At 43.8% G+C, this 17107-nt stretch overlaps 1 protein-coding gene across 8 annotated transcripts in view; it reads right to left on the bottom strand.

Annotated features, from left to right (window-relative positions):
- Positions 1-1340: 1340 nt before the first annotated feature.
- LOC119161099 (phosphatidylcholine:ceramide cholinephosphotransferase 2) overlaps positions 1341-17107 on the bottom strand; it is a 294133-nt gene continuing 278366 nt past the window's right edge. For all 8 annotated transcript variants that reach the window (XM_075879920.1, XM_037413434.2, XM_037413435.2 and 5 more), the window contains one exon: positions 1341-3137. The gene's annotated coding sequence lies outside the window, so the exon portion shown is untranslated. The remainder of the gene's footprint in view (positions 3138-17107) is intronic.

Here is a 17107-nt window from a genome sequence, read left to right as displayed (position 1 = left end):
CGCAGTGCACTCGGCCATGCACTCGTGTGGTGGAGCTCACACTGAGCGCGATAGTGAACCAATGCTGCGATTAAGCAAGCAGATAATAATGTATGCTGCTGGGTAGAAGCATCATGGCCCCTAAGAAATTTTGAAAGAGCAGCGATGTTGCTTTCTTGGCAGATTATTAACAGGTACAATTTTACATTTACAACAGTCTCTGTGCATTTGAGCAGCAGCACATGGTGGTATATAAAGAACTAGTACCAGGAACCATGCACTAACTACTTCTCTGTACACTTGAATTTGGAAGTTTCTAAAGGGAGGATGAAGGAAAGAAGTGTACATGTAAGGGCTTGTTTTTATTGTTAGACACAATATTAATGAGATCTAGCAGACAATCTTGCCAAGAAAACTATAAGAGATTTTATCAGAATTAATTGTAATGTAAATGTGAAGAAAGGAAGGTGGATGAAAAGATAACTTGCCATGGGCAGGGATTGAACCTTCGAACAGTGCGTCCAATGCTCTACCAACTGAGCTACTATGGCAGCTATCCCCCCGTGCACTTTATGGGATATATATGTGCATTGAACGTCGGAGCGTCAGTCAGCGCCGCCAGTAAGTAGCCATGATGGCAAGTATAGAATACTGTTTTTCACGAGAGTGTGGAAAACGTTTTCCCATTCACTGTCACGGCTACTGGCGGTGCTGACCGATGCTCCCATGTTTAATGCACATATATACCCCATAAAGTGAGCAGGGGGAAAGCCGCCGTGGTAGCTCAGTTGTTAGAGAATCGGACACGTTCAAAGGTTCGGTCCCTGCATACGGCCAGTTATCTTTTCATCCACCTTTCTTTACATTTACATTACAATTACTTCTGATAACATTCCCTATAATTTCGTTGGCATGATTGTCCATTAGATCTCACTAATTGATTGATTGATATGTGGGGTTTAACGTCCCAAAACCACCATATGATTATGAGGGACGCCATAGTGAAGGGCTCCGGAAATTTCGACCACCTGGGGTTCTTCAACGTGCATCCAAATCTGAGCACACGGGCCTACAACATTTCCGCCTCCATCGGAAATGCAGACGCCGCAGCGGGATACGATCCCGCGACCTGCAGGTCAGCAGCTGAGTACCTTAGCCACTAGACCACCGCGGCGGGGCCATTAGATCTCACTAAAACAATGATGAAATTCTTATAAAATAATGGACAAAACTTGGTCCTTTCCAGAACACTTTCGCTTTGTCGTTGAACAGCTCCTTGCGTATGTAAAGATCACTCTACCATCCCACATCCATCCTGTTTTACAAGTCTCTTTCATGTTCAATAAATATATCTTCTAGAATTCTGTGTGACCCAGTGCAAACTATGTGCCGGGCACGAAAAATATTTATTTGCAACTTTCACGCACGGTCTTCTTTTTTTTCTTTCATTATACACACAGCAATTGCAAGGACCTGCATAAGGTTTGCTCTGGTTATCACAGACAGAGACAAATATTGTTTGCGCAACTTTTTGTGCAATGCAGCTTTATGACCAAAACACCGTAAACTTTGGCTCTGTTTTTTTAGTAGTGTTGCATCAAAGCCACCTGCAGAAAGCCTCGAGCGATTGCTCATGTTAAGGCAACAGAAAACATTTACATGCAGATCTACAGGCACACATTACAAGAAAAAACAAAGAAAAAGAATGAGATGGCACATCCAATCCTTATATAGAGGGAAGAAACCACATTAAGGCATCTTTTAGTCAAGCACAACCTGTAGGATATTGTATATAAGGCTTTTAAACATCAACGAGTACATGGCTACTACCTGAAGACACAAGAAAACGTATGTACAGGTAAACAAAAGCAGACAGGTTATGGCTGCACCAAACAGCTTAAACCATGATGCCACCGAAAACAGTCCACTAGTCGATGCTTCCACCTTTTTTTCCCTTTGAAAAGGTTTTGACCAAATCCATATACTTTACAGAGCAACTAACCTTATTCTTCCTCGCATACATCACTTTGCATTATCACAAGCATAATCTGCATATTTTAGGTTGGCTGACAATGTGCATCAACTTGAAAGCATGACTATTGATACTTTTATTTCAATACTGCATAATAGTTCATTCCCCAGTAGGCAATAGGAGTTGACAGAAAAAGCTTGCTCATGTTTTAAACCCAATGCCCTGTTCATTGTCCGTGGCCTACAGGAGTGCCGTGGTGAGGTTATACATTGGCACCAAGTCACTTTTGCCTGACGATGTGATTGTGACACACACGTAAAGAAAGCAGAAAAGGCTTTGAAATCGGGCTTTGGTGTTACACTTGTGCCGCAATAGCGAGCTCAAAAATTTTGCACAAGGCATAGTAAAAATATGTAGCCGCCAGTGGAGAAAAAGAGGCTTCAATATCTTAAAATTTGGCAAAAACTCTGACAAGCTTTCGAAAGTTCTGTTTGCAATTTAACTTTTCAGCTGTCTCATCCTTTTGCCTCACTTTACATTAAGAGCAAACTGTACATTATGTGTCTGAAAAAAAAAAAGAAACAAAGGATACTTGCAGCTTAAAAGCACTATGTACACAATTGAAGAGGGAAAAAAAAAAGAGAAAGGCACACCTTTAAAGGTTGGCGCAGTAAGGTACTAAAAGAAATAACCACAATATGCAAGTCTTTCGGACTGGCAAATAGTGCAGCAACATGGTGGAAGAAAAAACACTCACTGATGTTTGCACAGATGAAACTTGGAGAAGACGACAAAATATAAGTAGCCGTCGTGGGGGGGGGGGGGGGGGGGTGTTGAGGGCAATGAACATGTCCCACACAGAAGCTGACAGACACAAAGAGACGGAAGGAAAAAAAATAACAAGGGTCGTTGACAACACACTTGAATTTACTTATTGTTTCCTTGGTTGCATCTGACTGTCTAAAAGTAGCAGATCAGGAGAGAGGCACGCACAAGAGAAAGCAGTATGCTTTTTCGTTCTTCTGCTGACAACACACGAGCAGCACTGCACACAGAGTGTGGAGGAGATGGCTGGCCATGAGGAGATTCAACGCATACACGCATGCCTCCCTGGGGGATGTTCAGCATTGTCCCCAGCTGTCCTTCACACCATGGTAGATTCATATGCCCTGCTGCTTGTCCTAACCTGCACAAGAAACGAGCAAAGTGTTTGCATTAGTCATACAGTACAGCCAAAGCATTTGAATGTTAAGTGTACTTGGTAAAACATGAAAGCCAAAGGGCCACTAATAAATTATTATCTAACAAAGTGAATACAATAGAAGATTGCCATGCAAATTATGTTTGCACATACACAAGGCTGATGTCGGCATGCAATGCCACATATCTAGCTTCAATTAACAACAAAAGTGTGTCAGTGTAGCATGTAGCAGCTGAGTGTCAGTCAATGACTTGACACATGCTTGGCCCAAACAGATTTTTGCCAAATTGTAGCAGGATTTAGCAGCTTGGCACAATTGGCAAAGCTATCACATCATTGAAGTACTTGTCGTGTTGGTACTTTGAGCATGTGTCTACATGAGGACCCTAGCATTGACATTAACATATTACCTTGCTTAGGAGAATACTGTCCTAACCTTCAAGAGTAAGCTGCCCTCCAACAAGTTGAAAAATCAAGTTCTAATCCCACAATCCCAGTTCATCTGCTTGCAAGTGATGCTTGTACATAGAACTTGACGCTCGCACACATCTGTCTTTGCTTTTTAAAGCATGCTGTCTCTTGAACCAGTGCTCAAATGTTTTCAAACTTTTGCCTCTTCAATATTGAGATCAGCCTCTGCTTTACAATTCAAACTTGGAAGAGGAAAGAGAAAAACTTCGTCCACCAACATGTTATTCTGCATTATAAAGAGTAATCATCTTAGAACTATAGTAAATACTCGTTAATCAGTTTAATCGTGATACCTGCTGCTTTTGAAATTAAACAAAATTTGAACTAACAAGAGTGACAAAGTAAAGACTGTAAATGATGATGAAATGAGTGCGAGCACTTTTCAACCATCCCAATTTATTTTTAAAAAATGGTGAATGTTTTTTGTTTTGTTTCATGAAGAGTGATCACAATCCTTGCTTTAGCTAATAGGCAATGCACCTGCTAAAAGATTCTTGTAATAGGTGCACAACTCAAAAGGATGTGAGATACAGCTGGCTACATGTATTTGTAGGACAGGAAAAAAAAAAAGGATTTTCAGTATGGTAGTTGGAGTTTGTTTGCCTTATCTTGTCCATGCAGTAGTTTTGCTGTATGGCAAGCACTTTTCATTTTGATTCAAAGAGAGGTGGCTGAGGTAGTAATTGAGAAGCCAAAAGAAAGACTGATTTTTAAGCATGTGATGATGCTAATGTGAATATGGCAGTGCGAGACTGCACTTCAGAACATCTACAATTGCTTGAAATCAACTGAAAGAGCATGTAAAGCATGTATTTCGTTGCTACTTGCAGCTGCCTGTTTCATACAAGTTCATCCAACATGTCTGGGATTATTTTTCACTTTTCCGTGGTGAATAAAACTGCAATTTCATTTATGCAGCGGATGCAGTCACTGTCACAACTTTATGTAATCGGTATCAGTGTGTTACAACTTTGAACAGGCATAGATGTTTACGTGTTTCACAAGTTGGTACATAAGCGAATGTTCCACATGTGCTCTTGTTCCGAGAGGCAAATGGCGATGAAGTTTACAGCAAAGTTTTCGCAGCAGATCTGTTCATTTAATTGTGCCAGGCAGTGGCAATTCAATGAATAACAAGCTGTGTCTGTCAATCTTTGAAAAGTGCGATTGTGTGTACTCATCACTTTGCGGGTAAACATTTCAAGCACTTCGAGTATCTTTCTATAAAAGACTGGAGGAAGAATTTCCTGGTGCAGGCTTGGAGCGAATTGCCCAGCTTCACAAATTTGAGCAATCATATCGCCATGTTGCATTTTTCACTTGTTCAACCGTTGTTAGTCAAGACACGAAATGCCGGAGAGTTGCTCAATGCAGGTCAGAAAAAGAAACGTGCACACCTCCATGCCTGCCACAGTAAACTATCGATATCAATATAACCAAACAGTCACAAAAATGAATGTCCAGGTGTTAACTACAAAGCATAGCCCTCTATGAAGCTGCTGTCGCTGCAGCATAGGTTGGCAAATTATATGGCGCTCACTCAGGCAGCATAGGTTGGCAAATTATATGGCGCTCACTCAGACTCCCTCAACAAACAGATTTCTCACTTGGGACTCACTCAGACTCGCTAAATGTTGCTGAAGCAGACTCACTCAGACTCCGAGTCACAAAATTTCTCTCCAACGAAACTCACTCAGATGTTCAATTCCAATAGCAGAGTCTGAGCAGCCGATGAACCTGAGAGAGCACTTGACTCCGGTGTAGGACAATGCCTCTGAATTCGTGAATGAAACCCAATCTGCACCACCGGAGCAAGCATAGAAGCAAGGAGGAAGCAAAAGCCCTTGAGTTGCCCAGTATGAAGTCATCCCAATCTGCTGATTTCACTGTTAAATTCTGCTGAATTACCGCTCGCGCGAAGTAGTTTCGAGTGTTGGTGACACGATACGGTGAACTACTCGTGCAGAACTGTAGCTTTTTGACTCATAGTTGTCCGTATTGAGTAGAGGAAGCGATTCTGCGTGATTTGCCCGGTCTATGTTGTTTGCCATTACTGCCAAAACACGCAACAGCGGCGATGCCCCAAAGCGGGTGAACGTGTTAAAAGGAGCCCGTCACGCTGAGTTCTAGGCCACTCCACCGATTTCTGCGGAGCAACTTTTCCTGCTCCTCGAAGTTGCTCCCGCTATGAATCCACTTCGGCTCTCTCGTTGGTACACTCGACTCCCGCCCTCACTCTGCCGTTAGAACACACTTGCTCCAAAAGGAGCGGAAAAACTTGCTCCGACTCTGCCATTGAATTTCAACATGAGTCAGACTCACCGATGTTTTTGTCAACTGGACTAAATCTGAGACTCATCAAAATTTTTCTGAATTAAACTCACTAACTTGCCAAATGTTTTATCAAACAGATTTACTCGGACTAAAACACTAAAATCTGACATATTCAATTTGGCCTGGCTTATACAATAAACGCCGAAGGAGCACCATAAAAAAAAGCTTATGTGCAATAACACATGTAAAGTGCGAGGAAACTTTGAAAAAAAAAAAATATGATAGCTTTCAACATACAAAAAGAGGTTATATTTAGGAGTGTGTAAATATTGAATATACCTAATAATTTTCTAATAGTGATTGACGCTTGATTCGCACGAGAATTCGTACTATTCGAGCTTCCCAAAGACAAATCCAGTCAATGTCCGACTAAAAGTGTCTTCTTCAGATTTTTATTATGCTTCACCTCATTACACACTCATATTGTGGAAAAGGTGCCTTTCAGGATTTGAGATCGAACTTTTCAGACTCATTTCTTGTCAAATTAAAAATTGCCTTCCAGATTTTTCAAATTAGTCATCTCATCACACTCTCACATTGCGGCAAAGCTGCCTTTCAAGCTCCACTACGATAGCAAATGTGCTGACTCAAGAAAATGCTGGTTCCAACATGGAGATGGTAGAGGTGGAGGCTCAATTATTGTTATTTTGGACTTCAAATTCGAGCAGGAATTCGGAGAAATCTGATGCCAAATATTTTTAGCATCCAAAATTCCAAATGATCTTGTATGCTGATGTCTACGAGGCAGACATAGAATGCTCACCTTGAAGGTAGCACAGCTCTGTCTGCCACATCAGTTGGGCTTTGACAGAAGTTTAAAAGGGAGGAGAGGCTCAGGAAATAGCATCTTTGCCTTTCGCGTGTATAGCGTTCTCAGCAACACTTTGGTTGCACCAAATCATGTACTAATCCAATTCGGCCTCCACATTGCCTCATTCTTGATGAAACAACTGTAGGCATTCATTAAGCACATCTACTTTCTTCACACATATTCATCATCATGAGTGGTCGTCATCTTCATCTGCTGTGGAGACTTGGCTTGCCCGAGTTCTGTGCCTCGGGTGTGGTCGCTTCATCGTGTCTTCTGGGCATAGTAAAGGTTGCCTTCACCATTGCATCACAAGTGGTGGAGTGTGCTCTGCGATCTTCCGTCCTCTCCCAGCCCGCTCTACCTCCTGAAGCTCCGCTCAGGTTGTCGTCTGTGCCAGGTGTTTGGTAACATGCCTCAGCACGAGCCAACCGGCGCTTCTGCATCTACCTCCACGGCCCCAGCTACCTAGGTCTATCCATCGTAGATTATCCCCGCGCACCAGCGTGAGCCACCCACGTTCGCCAGACTTCGAAGTGAAGATGTGGAGGATTGGTTGGACCAGTTCAATCGAGCGAGTTCCACTAACAACTGGGATAATCCTACCAAGCTTCGCTGTGTTTCTTTTTATCTGACAGGCATAGCGAAAACATGGTATTTCGATCATGAAACGGACATCAGGGATTGGAGACATTTCAAGCAACAGCTTCGCCAAATTTTCGGCACCCCGGCGGTTCGTTCAGCTCTCGCGAAGAAGACACTGGATGCTCGCAAGCAGCATGCGGTGAGTCTTGCACCTCGTACATAGAGGATGTGCTTGCTCTCTGTCACCATTTCAGCACGTCCATGTCTGAATCAGAGAGAGTTCGTCATCTATTGAAAGGGATCGGCACGGTCGCGTTCAATGCCTTGGTCATACAAAACCCGACCACAGTCGCTGACGTTGTTGCCACGTGCCAATGCCTAGAGGAACTTGAGTCCCAACGGTTACTGCCGGACAGCGCTGAAAACACCACCACGACTGATGCCTCATTGCGTGCTATGATCCAGTCGATTATACGGGAAGAACTGCAATCTTTCGGCCTCTCAACGACACCAAGTCAACCTCTGCCCTCCAACACTGCTTTGCGCGACGTTATCAAAGAGGAGTTGGCGTTCATGACCGGGCCAGCTTATGTAGACTCTCCGGTACCTCGACTTCAGCCTACGTACGCACAAGTCCTCGCTGGTTCACCGCTAATCGACTCTGGTGACAACCGATGCCCGCACACTCGACGCTTGTCCCACTGGCTTCGTTAACTCCGAGCGCGCCTAGCCACCCCTTTCACCCACCATGACGGTCATCTCATCCGATCTGTTATTACTGCGGCTACCGGGGCCACATTGCACGCTCTGTCGGAAGCGTCAGCAGGATGAGCGTCGCGGATTCGATGCCTACGGACGGGATGATGGGATAAGTGGGTCTGCTTTCCAACGTCGTCCTTATAATCCGCCGCTACGTCGCTCACAGTCTCCAACTGCGACATCTGAGCCAACCCCTTCTTACCGCTCTGCTAGACGCCGCTCACCACCACCCCGCCGCCGCTCCACGTCTCCATTGCGACCTGTCTCGCAATTCACGAACATACGCCCAGAAAACTAACCTCTGCCGCTTTTGGAGGAAAAGCTGCATCGAACGAAAAGACAGAAATTCCTCCAGTGCGTCCATATAATACAATATCTGCTTTAATAGAAGGTGTGTACGTGGACGATTTAATAGACACTGGTGCTTGTTTGTCTGTGATTGATCGTTCCTTGTGCTCACGTCTGCGAAAAGTCACCACCCCTTATGATGGACCTACACTGCTCGCTGCTCAAGGGGACGCTATTAGACCTGCCGCTATGTGCACCGCTCGTGTTTTCATAGCTGGTCTTCTTCATTTTGTGCAATTTGCCGTGCTGAGTTCGTGTGCCCACCAGCTTATATTAGGCTGGGATTTTCTGTCTACAGCGAACGCTTCCATCTGCTGTCGAGAAAATGTTGTTCATATGATGGAAACGGATTATGCCCTTTATGCGGATGACAAGTCCATTCGCTTGCTCGCTGCAGAAGATACCAAGATACCACCTGGTCATCAGCGAATAGTTACCATCACTTCCAATGTGATCGACTCTGGCGACGTGTTTGTCCAATCATCTGCACGCTGTCTCGCAAGAGGTATAGCCCTTGCTTCAGGTATAGCGCGGTTACACAATGGCTCCGGACTTCTCTACGCTACAAACCAGAAGACTGAGAAAATCCTCATTCTTAAAGGCACATCAATGGCTTGCGTTACCGAATACCAACCTGTATCTGTTGTCCCGCTTATGCCAGCGTGTTCTGACCTTCCTTCTATTGGACATTCATCATGTGTTTCTGTTCTTGCTGCGACTATTAGCCTAGAGCTGACCTCCACAGACAGATGAGTTGCTTGTCTTGCTACAAAAGCATAGGAGATTGTTTGATGCCCATTCCTAATCTCTGGGACAGACGTCCATTATCAGGCATCGTATCCAGACCGATGGCACTTCCATCGTACGCCGTCGACCATATCGCGCCTCTTCGGCCTAACGTGAGGTCATTGAAGAAAATGTAGCCGATATGCTGCAACGAAACATTATACGTCCCTCCGCGAGTCCTTGGTAATCCCCTGTTGTTTTAGTAAGGAAAAAAAGATGGCTCCGTGCGATTTTGCGTGGACTACAGAGCACTTATTGAGATTACCCACAAGGTTGCTTACCCTGTGCCGTGCATAGATGATGCTTTGGATTCATTGCAGGGTGCCGAGTACTTCTCAAGCCTAGACCTGCGTTCGGGTTACTGGCAAATACCCATGCACGAGGATGACAAAGAAAAGACAGCGTTTTCAACACCAGATGGGCTGTACGAATTCAACGTCATGCCATTCGGCCTTTGCAATCCTCCAGCAACATTCGAGCGGACGATCGACACAGTTTTACGAGGCTTTAAATGGAAGACTTGCTTGTGCTATTTAGACGATATCGTTATTTTCTCGTCAACCTTCCCTCAGCACTTGCAACGACTGGACGAAGTTCTCACGTGCCTTGCAAATGCAGGCCTTCAGCTGAAGACCAAGAAGTGCTGTTTTGCGAGCAAGACAAAGTGTTAGGCAACGTCGTAAGCAAGGACAGTATTCATACCGATCCAGACAAGATTTCCGCTGTCCAACACTTCCCGCGTCCTGAAAAAGCCAAAGATTTGCACAGTTTCCTCGGCCTTGCTTCTTATTTTCGCCAATTCATTCGAGAATTCGCCTCAATAGCTTCACCATTGCACAAGTTGCTCGGATCAGGCATCGCCTTTGTGTGGTCTCCTGAATGTGAAGCGGCGTTTGCCCAACCGAAGTGTGCACTCACATCCCAACCAGTCCTCTGCCATTTCTATGAAACCGCGCCTACGCTCCTGCATACAGACGCTAGTGGTCAAAGCATCGGTGGAATTCTCCTACAGCGAGACAAATCTTCACGTGAGAAGGTCGTCACATACGTGAGCCGTGCACTGACCTCTGCCGAAAATAATTGTACCATCACCGAACAGGAGTGCCTAGCGGTCGTATGGTCAATACAAAAGTTTCGACCTTATCTCCATGGCCGCCACTTTACTATGTTACGGACCATCACGCCTTGTGCTGGCTCTCGACAATGAAGAACTTGTCCGGCCGCCTTGGTCGCTGGATTCTTCGCTTACAAGAATACGACTTCACGATTACATAGACGTCGGGAAAGAAACATCAAGACGCTGACGCACTTTCGCGTTGCCCGCTCTCTTCGGAGCCACTTAACGAACCCGCCACTGCCGCACTCGAGGAGCTTTCGGCCATCTCTTCCCTACATGTTTCGTCCTTAGCTACTGTGGACCCAAATTCTCCAAGCGAGTGTAGTTTGTTGTTATCTCACCAACATGCTGACCCTTACTGTCGCTGCATCATATACCGTCTTGACGGGACTTGCCGGCCCCCTAACGCCCGTCTTCGCTGACAGCTGACGCAATTCAAGCTCGACAACCACGTCCTGTATCGTCATATCTACCACCCTGATGGTCAACGCTGGGTGCCTGTTCTACATCGCTCTCTTCGGGCTCAAGTCCTCAAGACATATCATGACGACATGTCTGCTGGACACATGGGCTTCCAGAAAATGTACGACCGCATAAGATGTCACTACTACTGGCCGGGCTTGTCCACCTGTGTCGCGAAATACGTTGCCTCATGCGCCCTTTGTCAACGTTGCAAGGTACCAACATCAACTCGAAGTGGACAATTACAACCGCTCCCGTGTCCCCTGCAACCATTTGAGGTAGTTGGCGTTGACCTGTATGGTCCGCTTCCTACGACTGTCACGGGCAATCGATGGATAGTTACAGCTGTCGACCACCTGACCCGCTACTCCGAAACAGCTCCCGTGCGCTCCCGTGCCTTCTGCATGCGCTTCGGAAGTGGCCGACTTCATCCCTTCAGCAGTAATCCTTCGTCACGGAGCTCCTCGTGTAATCCTGAGCGACCGTGGAAGAGTATTTCTTTCAGAACACGTCGAAGAAGTGCTCAAGGCATTTGGCACTACACACAAAACAAGCTCCAGTTACCATCCTCAAACGAACGGCCTGACTGAGCGCTTTCATCGCACATTGTCAGATATGATAGCCATGTATATCGAACCGGACCACAGAAACTGTGACACCATTTTGTCATTTGTTACTTTTGCCTATAATACCTCTATACAGCGCACAACCGGTTACTCGCCGTTCTACCTCGTCCACGGTCGCTTCCCCTCTTCTTTTCTCGATGTTTCGTTCTTCTCTGCCCCTGTTAAACCATGTTCATCCTCAAGTGAAGAATATGTGTCTCGTCTGCTTCATTGCCGCCAGCTGGCTCGCGTCAACACTGAAACCAAGCAACAGGATCGCAAGCTTGAATATGATGCCTATCATCGTGCCGTGTCCTTCAGCCCTGGCGACGAACTCCTCCTTCTTACACCCATTCCCACTTCTGGCCTGTGCGAGAAGATTCAATTACGTTTCATTGGCCCCTACACTGTCTTGGAGCACACGTCTCCTGTCAATTATCGCGTGGCACCCGTTCTTCCAACGGACCGCCGCTGCCGGGCAGCAGAAATAGCCCACGTATCCCGCATGAAACCTTTCACACGGCGTTCCTCTTCGCTTTAAACTGCGGCCAAGAACCGCGGTCAGGATGACCACTTTCATGTGGGGGGAAAGTTAGTGTAGGCATTCGTTAAGCACATCTACTTTCTTCCCACATGTTCATCATCAAGAGTGGTCGTCGTCATCATCTGCTGTGGAGACTTGGCTTGCCCGAGTTCTGTGCCTCGGGTGTGGTCGCTTCATCGTGTCTTCTGGGCCAAGTAAAGGTTGCCTTCACCGTTGCATCACACAACTATGAAATATCAACCTGCCAGCACTTCATCAACCTAGCGAAAATACACACTTTCATGTTGCTATATATCGTAAGAGTATGCTTAGGACTCCTTTCCTACTTCTTTCCCCCCCAGTTTCGTTTCAAACTCTTAAAAAAATATTCTAGAACTATTCAAAAAATGTTTTATTCAATTCACAGTCACACTAAATATATGAATTCGTTTTGTACCCAAAATTTTGCTATTCACAGAGCTCTAGTTATTTCCCGTGCATCTCAATGTCTATAGTAAACAGAAATTTGATATTACGTGCGATTGCTGCAATACCAGGATGTCTACCAATTTCGTTTTTCCAAACTCCCAGACTTTTCCAGGCTTTCCATGATGATTAAAAGCAAATTTCATCACAGTCACACCTGCTAAGAAAACTCGGGGCATAAAATGAAAAAAATATTTACTGCACGCGGTCAGAATGTTGTACGTACTGTAAATGTGAAAAAAAAAAAATATGTGTATCTGGCCAAAATGAAACCTGTGGGCCACGCAGTGAGCGAGTTGGCTGTTCGATGTTCGGAAAGCAAACACACGAGTTAAAACTAACCGCAGATGAAAGTTAAAAAGATCCTGTGATAGTCCAACGATGCAGTCAAAGCTGCTAGCAATTGTAGAATTTGTGCCATCTCACGGCATTCGTGTAAAAGGAGGACGTAGGAGCTAGCTGGTTCCACCTCTGGAGTATACTCTACAGTAAACACCTGTTAAGACAAACTCTGTTAAGACGAATTCTTGCTTAAGACAAACAACACAGGAGTGTTTGTTTGGTGTCCCATAGACTCAATGCAAAAAAAAAAAATTCTGTTGAAGACGAACCGCATAACAGGCCTCTTCTGTCAAGACGAACTATCACAGCAACTGACAAGGACAGGGATTCTGTGTAATGAACACTGAAGTCTTGATCCAGGCAAACATGAGAAAGCAAAATAATAAAAAAAAAACTTCCTGGTACAAAGACTACAAGCAAATCAAAATCAAATTGTGATGTGAGGGGAGAAAGTGAGATAAGTGAAAAAGAAAGGTCAGCGCATAAAGCTGGTATCTCCCTCACTCCTAGCCTGTAGATGGAGAAAGGGCCGGCCTTATCAGCAAAGAAAGCAACAAACACCCTTCGTCCTTTTGTATTCTCCTCGCGTTCTGCAGTTCCGCAACAGGAGTACAGTATAGAACAAAACACAAAAGCTTGGCTAGAGGGGAAAATGCAAGGGAAGGGGGGCAAAGAAACGCCAAATGAAAGTGAAAACGAGAACAAAGATTGTCTATGCATTGTTATCACATGAAACCGACAGCACATATGCAGCACTAGCACTCCCATCAGGCGAGTCAGATACATTGTCATCGCTGTCACACAACGAAGCCCAAGCACATGTTGTGGTCAGTTTGCATTATTCTGCATAGGGCCTGTGTGCATCGCATCTGTTCCCAGTCAAATGCCACAAATGATGATGTCCAACTTTCCTTGTGAAGCTTTGTGAAGGTAATTGGCTTTGTGAAGGTAATGGTATGCAATGGAGGCATATTCAAAAGTGATGGCAAAGCCAGTAAAACAGCCTCTCAGAAAGTGCACAACAAAGGAAGGCCACACTAAATATAGCTGCATCGTGTCATTTTTGTGCTCTTGAGGCTTGAGATGATGAGTAGCGTAAACTGAGATCTTCAGCTGCGTGTTGTTAAGGAAAAGTTACTGCGGGCTGAAAATAAAAAAAATATTCGAACCTCAAAAAAAAAAAAAAAAAAAGCTTGCAGATTTTTATATGCAACTGGGCGTTAATGGCATGCAATGGAGGCATATTCAAAAGTGATAGCAAAGCCAGTAAAACAGCCTTACAGAAAGTGCACAACAAAGGAAGGCCATTTGCACACTAAATATAGCTGAATCGTGTCAATTTTGTGCTCTTGAGGCTTGAGATCATGAGTAGCGTAAACTGAGATCTTCAGCTGCGCGTTGTTAAGGAAAAGTTACTGCGGGCTGAAAATAAAAAAATATTCAAACCTCAAAAAAAAAAAAAAAAAGCTTGCAGATTTTTATATGCAACTGGGCGTTAATGGTATGCAATGGAGGCATATTCAAAAGTGATAGCAAAGCCAGTAAAACAGCCTTACAGAAAGTGCACAACAAAGGAAGGCCATTTGCACACTAAATATAGCTGAATCGTGTCAATTTTGTGCTCTTGAGGCTTGAGATCATGAGTAGCGTAAACTGAGATCTTCAGCTGCGCGTTGTTAAGGAAAAGTTACTGTGGGCTGAAAATAAAAAAATATCCAAACCTCAAAAAAAAACAAAAAAACCTTGCAGATTTTCATATGCAACTGGGCGTTATGAAGGTAATGGTATGCAATGGAGGCATATTCAAAAGTGATAGCAAAGCCAGTAAAACAGCCTCTCAGAAGGTGAAAAGCCAGAATAATAAATTTTCCATTCTTTGAAGAAAAACTGAGCTTGGATCTCCCTTTATTTTTCTAATCGTCCAAATAGGGTCAAGCTACAGTTTTATTCTTAAAGTGTGGTAGCAATTTATCCATGAGCATATTTATTATGCACTCGTGAAATTGAGTACGTGTCAGATAATTATTATCAAGCTAAGCCAAATCAGTCCCTTTTCTTGTTCCTTTCCTCCCCATTGTTTTCAAGCCACATATTTGGGTGCACTTGTCGTCTTAGCATGGTTCTTGTGGGCACTTCTGGTAAGCCGTAATTCTTATAAGATTAACAAATGATCCTGGTCTATAATGGCTGCAGCCTACGCTGTTTAGGATGTGGACTGGATTAGATCGACTTGGATTGCTGTATTTTCTGACTTTACTATCTACAATGTGGATTAGATTGGATCTGATTAGACTTGGATTGCTGTATTTACTACTGACTTGCACCCCTGCCTAATTTGCACACCTTTAAAATATACTTTTCAGCAAGAAAGAATATCTACAATTCGCATATTGTACGCACATTGCCTTGACGAGTAACGACAACGTAAGCGAGAACAGGGCTGTACTGCAAAATTTTCTTTTCTTTTTTTTGTTGAGCACATGCATGTTGGTGTTTTCTTTCTCTGGGCTCTGAGACTTGGAGGGAAACAAAAGTCCTTAAATGCCTGCAATAAAAGCTAAGGGTAATGTATAAAGAGCCGATGTTAGAATGTAGAGTGGCAAGAAGAAACCTGCAAGTTGCTACAGCTTCCTCGATCACAGAGATGAATTACAAATGTCATCATAGTACCTCTGTTTACGCACTCTTTAAGGCAAGATGCTAAATATAACAGATTCAACAACACAATCTCAAGAAACTACAATGAAAAACTTGGCAACAGTTACCCCGATGCTACCCTTGAAACGTTAGCTACCAGCACTAAGAGTGTAGCTCAGGATGTTTGTTGTTGCATCACCAATATTAATAATAATAATATTAAAAGGCATTAGATAGCCTGGCAAGCCTCTAATGATGACAGTTCTAGCCTAATGAAAAATTCTTCAAGCCGAGCAGAAATCGTGGCCAAGACAAGCATGCACAATTTTACAGTGAGTAATGATGTGGTTCGAAAGTCAGGTATGCTGTGATACATAGAAGCAACAGACATCAAAATAGTGCATGCACCAACATGGAAGTTATGGAATCCTTTAGTCGAAGTGAAGGACAAGTTGCCGAGCAGAGATTTCCCCGGTCTTGTTTACGCCATAGCCTGCCATGATCGAGACAACCAGTACATCGGTGAAACCGGCAATCAAGGAAAGAAATGGTCTTCAATAAAGAAAGAAATAAAGAAAGAAATAAAGAAAGTTAAACATGACTATGACATCACAAAACGACATGCAACCTTGAATACTGTCACTGAACACGTGGAATCTACAGGCCATCGAATTGACTGGTCAAGCACAAGTTTTCTGTAAGAAGAAAAGAAGCTTGCATCATGCCTGCACCTGCGATCCCTGCACATAGACAACTTCAAATATGCTGCACAGTAGGCATTGGATGCTTCGACAATGTACTCTTGTTGCTTAAATCGCGTATTTAGACATATGCTGTGCCTTCCTTGTGACTTTTATAGTGAATAAAGCTACCATACCAAGTGCCGAAATGTCAGTAACCGTTAGGTTCTTTTGGTCAGTGTATTCTTTTGTGTTTATACCAAGAAGGAATTGTTATGCACTGCCTTTTTTTTTTTCCCGTCTCTTCTAGGAGTTCCCTGTAGCGGCAGCCGAAGGAGTGTCTTTTCAAGCCTTGAATGAATGGTAATGCTTATTTTTGTGATGGTTTTCCTCCTGTCAGTTTTCATGACCTCGCCAGGTTTTTCGAAAATTCCCCTACTTTTCCAAAAGGGTCTGAACTCCCTGACTTTTCCAGGTTTTCCAGGTTGATAGACACCCTAAACACGCACATGTGCGCTGACAGCACTGAATACAATGAATACTGGTGCTATTCTGAAATTTGTTGTCACCGTATGGAATGCTATAATATAAATATTTCAAGTCAGCACAAAAAAAAGCTGAAATCCATGACTTTACTGGGTATTATCTATCCCAAGTTTCGAATAATGTGAGTGTCATTGATGGTTAAAAAGTTGTTTTCATTGCAAAAAAATTGCAAGAATAAATGGTCTTCATTGTATTTATAAGTATATTATTATACATAAGCTGGTCTTTTCACACTAACTCATCGATTGCAGTGCAGTGCTTGTGTTCTTTTATGTGTACATGATTGTATCCTTTTGTGCACTGCTTCTTTGAAAGAAAAAAAAAAAAGTTGGTTGTTAGCTACTTGTTGCAACAAAAAAGTTGCCGTAATTACTCGAATCTAACGCGCACCTTTTTTCCGGTTAAGCGAGTTCATAAATCGCATGTGCGTTAAAATCGAGTGCGAAAAAAAAATGAATACGGTCAT

The sequence above is a fragment of the Rhipicephalus microplus genome, chromosome X, assembly GCF_043290135.1.
Source record: "Rhipicephalus microplus isolate Deutch F79 chromosome X, USDA_Rmic, whole genome shotgun sequence".
Lineage (NCBI taxonomy): Eukaryota > Metazoa > Arthropoda > Arachnida > Ixodida > Ixodidae > Rhipicephalus > Rhipicephalus microplus.
This window is presented reverse-complemented; position numbering and strand designations above follow the sequence as displayed.